Source organism: Porites lutea, chromosome 1, assembly GCF_958299795.1.
Source record: "Porites lutea chromosome 1, jaPorLute2.1, whole genome shotgun sequence".
Taxonomy (NCBI): Eukaryota; Metazoa; Cnidaria; class Anthozoa; order Scleractinia; family Poritidae; genus Porites; species Porites lutea.
In genome coordinates this window covers 22668222-22673035 of record NC_133201.1, presented here as the reverse complement: position 1 = coordinate 22673035, position 4814 = coordinate 22668222, and positions in this window count along the sequence as shown.

Sequence of the window (4814 nt, the reverse complement as noted above, 5' to 3'; positions counted from 1 at the left end):
AGCAACAACAACGTGACAAAGAATCATATTTGATCACAGATCACAGATTTCTGTTGGACAGAAATCCCACAATGCTGAAATGTTGGCTCGTATTTCAAAATGGCGGAAAGTTAATGGAAAGTTAATGGGTTCTTTTGGATGATTTCCACAATTCAATAAGGTAAGTTGTTCGAATTTCGTTTACATTTCAAGCTCTAATATGTATACAAATCGTTATTGAGTCACTAAGATTGCACGAATGCGTGTTTTTTCTTTTTTTTTTTATAAAAATTACTTCCGGTCACCGTACCCTCAGTAGAAAAGTATCTTTCTGAACAATACGGACCTTAAGCAAGGACTATGGAAGGATCTGGTACGGTGACCGAAAGTATTTTTCCCGCCGCCCGTCAATTACTCAACTCAGGGAGTTAAAGATACCACGACGGTTTGAGCGGTCACGACGTCGCTTAAAAATGTATTCGCGACTTTTCATTGTTTATCGTGATTATTCCAACTCGCATTCTTTTCCGCATCACAACTGGTTTTACTTGCTCTCGCCATTACACTCAAATCATAAAGCTATAAAACAAAAAAATCAGATGTTCTACCACTTCCTATGGAAGGGAAAAGGTGACCAAATAAAAGACAACAGTTGTGATCAATGAATCTGAGTATGGAGGCCTAAAGATGATTGATCTCTGCTCTTTCAACATATCTCTTAAAACAACATATCTTGAGTGAAAAAGTGTTCGGACATGCACGACTAACAACGGAGAATGGAAACTTCTCTTCGATTTAGAACTGGAATGGCCGTTGCAATCTCAATGTTTTTGACACTAGGAAGGGTCACGGGCCCTTTTCTTAAAGAAATATTGGAATAGTGGGCCGAAACAAACCTTGCGGATCAAGAACAGGTATCATGTTTCAACTCTCTAATAAGGATGGATAATAAACCGATTTTTTTAAAGAGTGGTTTGAAATAGGTATTTCCAAAGTTAAACACCTTCAACCAGGGATCAACAATTATCTGACTCTTAAAGATTTTGATTCCAAATATGCCTTAAGAGTACACCCTCTCAGCTTTTACGGTGTATTATCAGCTGTTAAATCCCTTTGCGAAAAAAATAGCCGACACTCCTGAGAGAGACTATTACTTTGTAACACTGAGTGAAAAACATTTTAAAGGAGAAAGGCCGGGTCAATTAATTTACCCAAAAAAACGGATCAGTGCCAATAGTTTAACATATAAAAGCCAACAACAATGGCTTCAAGACTGTAACTATTCAGACGAAGAAGAACCCTTTAAGGTATCAGCCACCCTTCAGGACCGTCCGCGCGCGGATCGCTGTAGCGTTAGTTGTTTTTATAAAAACCCCTATAAACCATATATTTTTTAAAAGCTTAATAATTCCAGATTATGGATTTGAACTAACAAAAACGATTTACTTAAATGTGTTGCGAAATTGGAACGCTTTGTGTAAAAGTACACGTCTCTATAAATCATGTTCCACTCCCGCCGGACATAAACGGAAGAAAACAATTAACACCGCATTCGCTTCTCAACACGTTCCACTAAAAAACCGTGTCTCAGATTTTTGACAAGTGCGTTTGTTTTTCTTTTATTAGCTAATGAAGTTGGGAAAGGCAATTAGTCAACACTCCCTGTGGAAAAAAAGCTCTAGCTTTAAAATGAAAAGGAGTATTAAAATTCGCAGACACGGTTTTGTAGAAGAGATATATGGCATCACTCTGGCCAAATTTTAGCCAAATTGATTGAAAGGCTGACGACTTGGAGTTCAAAACGTACGAGTCGATCGGCAAAATTTGCGTTCGGAGATAAAATAGAAAATGCATTTTTGGCGGCATCCTACCTGGAATGAGATTATAACACCTAAATGTTTATTCTGATTGATATCAGATAGGGATCAATTTTCTCTAACAATAGGACTCTGACAGGTAACATGTAACAGGAACAAACTTTCGCGGCAAGCAAGTGAACAGTTTAATTCTCCGTTGGGAAACTTCCACCCTTTTACACCACGAGAAGCACGGTTTAATTCTTCCTCGAACAAAAGTTTTGCCTCTCCTTCGATCTTTTTTGTATGATCCGCCCAGGCGTTTATGCTGATCGGCGCCAGGCCAACGAAACTAAAAAAACTTTGAAGCCGCCGAATGTCCACCACCGATTGCTCGAAGGCCAAGAACTGAGGCCCGGTTTATTTCAAACGCTCTGCTCTTCTCGGAAGAATTAAAAACAGAATTTGTCTTGTGCGACGGACAGCTTTCATTCTCGCACTGGATTCTCCAGGTAGAACCAAGTCCATGCTTAGTCGCTACATTTTCCATGACTTGGACTCTTCCCTGGCAAAATCGACAAGATACAGACTCGTCCAGTTTCTCAAGCAGCTTTTCGCTCGATACGATAGCTCGACCGCTTATTGTTTTCCAGGTTTCCTCAGCTGATGGGGTCGATGAGCTTTATTGGCTTTCTTCACCTGGCTCTTGAAGCTGGATTTTGGAGCGGCTACAGTCTCAGCAACTGCAGCATTTTGGCTTTTCTGAATATCCAACTCCTCGAGCCACTTCTCTTGCTGATAAAATTAGCCTTTGTCGCTCTCTGCCAATTTTGCGGCCCATTCTTTGTCAAACTCGCTCTTCGATTTCTTTTTCGCTCTCGGTTTCGATGACGAAAACGGACACGACCTTTTCTCTTTTTTTTGGCGGCATTTTCAGCGAAGCAAACGCTAAATATCCACGGAGAATACTAAAGGCTATAAACAACGCGAAGACAATTCGCACGTGTTGTGTCGAAGCACGCACTCGGTATCACGTTACTAGTTCATATATGACACGGGTATGACAGATCTTGTCAACGATCAATTAAGATAATTAACGAGAAAAAATCTTTTACCCCCGATATCTTTGGACAGAAATAATATTTTCTTCTAATTTTTTTTTTTAAAGAAAGCTCTCAAGCATATCTATTTGAAAACGTTGAAACCTGAAATATGTAAAAATGGCAATTTTAAGGGTGGCTGATACCTTAAGTGTGAACCCGCCTATCTAATGGCACGGCAGTGCACAAAAAGCACCATGCTGATCGGATTATCACTTTAAACTTTTACAGTAGAAGCTGATACCAACCAATGATTTCTTACTTAAAATAGGACGAAAAGAAAAAGAGAACTGTACCCTCTACAACAATTCCTCAGAGACGGTAAAGCATCCTTTGTGGTCAGGCCATGTCACATCCTCTTTTTGAAAAAGCTTGACTAATTGGCTCCAATACACTCTTCCGATAAACGGCAAATACAGATTATTGATTATTACGGTATTGGGCTTGAGGCCGGAACCTCATTCTACAGAATACTCGCTTCAATGTAACTACTGTCTCCTGCTATCACGATTTTATATTTGGCAACTAAAGCCAAAATAAAGGAGACATTGCCTAATTTTTGCACATTTTTTACGCCTGGTTAATACATCTATAACAGAGAAAATCAGGGGACACCAAAAAACGAATTTTCTTGCTGATAGCTCTCAATATAGCTCTTCTTAGCTCCCTTTCCCCTGACGGACAAATACTGAAAAATGTTTAAAAATTCGTATATCTGTATATAGATAGATATAACTGTTTACAGTTATGCAATCAAAGTTCGTTCTTTGCTCCATTACGTACTCAATTAAATAGTCGAACTGTGCCTACTTTTTACTTTCCGTTGTTGTAATTTTTGTCGTACATGGCTTTACCAATAGATAAATAATAATAATAATTAAGAATAAGGTTAATTATTTTAACTGCGTATTCCATTACAAGAAGGATCTGTGAAAACAACCTCATCTTTATTTATTTTAGTTCCTATCGTTGATCCTTTATGCTGTAGTGCTGACTTCTGTATAAAGAACGGTCCAGTTAAATCCAGTTGTAAAACGAATTGTCTTATGCAACCACAACTCAATCCCGCAATCTAAACACAAATTGCGACTGTTTCTCCGGTGTTGTCTTTTCTAGGGGTCAGTGGGGGAGGTATCTGGAGAACCTAGAAAAGTTGACACTTAAGCGATTGCAAAGGTTTCATTTTCTTCCCTATAATTAAATAAAGGTATGAGGTATGGCGTGTTGTCAAACGGTATAAACGGTAGGCGCGCTTGTCTTTTTCTTGTGAAACAAAAACTGCGAAAGGGCCTTTTTGTTTCACGCTTGGCGTGCGCTTTTTAAGGTCAGAAATTTATATATTGTTTTTCCCATTTAGGAAAGATATAACCGCACATGCCTGTTAGCGAAAAAAGTGGCAGCTCAGACATGAACTTATATTAGTTACTTATGGTTCCATTATTGACCCGGCGCTAAAAGACCTTAAAATACTAAAGCACATTAGAACATTTCCTTTTTCATTGCAAAAAGGTCAACACTTTCTGGAGTGAGTATCCTTCTTTAGAAAAAAAAAGAGTTTTCACTAAAATTTTTACCAACCTCGATGTTAAAGATATTTTATTTGGCCAGTTTTGCTCAGATAATGATGACAGTACTCAAGAACGTAATGAATTTACTCTCGTGAGAGTAAATTTATTAGTTTTCGTTCGAAATTTTAGTAAATCATTCCTCTCGACTAGCCTCATATTAACAAAAGGCAAAAACATCTTACCAATTCTAACGTCTCATTGCAAAAACAAACAAAAAAGCAATCTCCAATTTCACAATACACAAAATGGGATAGTCTTTTGCCTTTGATGGCACCGAAGCTATCGCCACAACTATTTCAACTCATGTAGGTACTGTTCGTTAAGTGTTTAGTGTAAAAGTATAGCGTAGCAATGATGTTGAGTCGTGTATT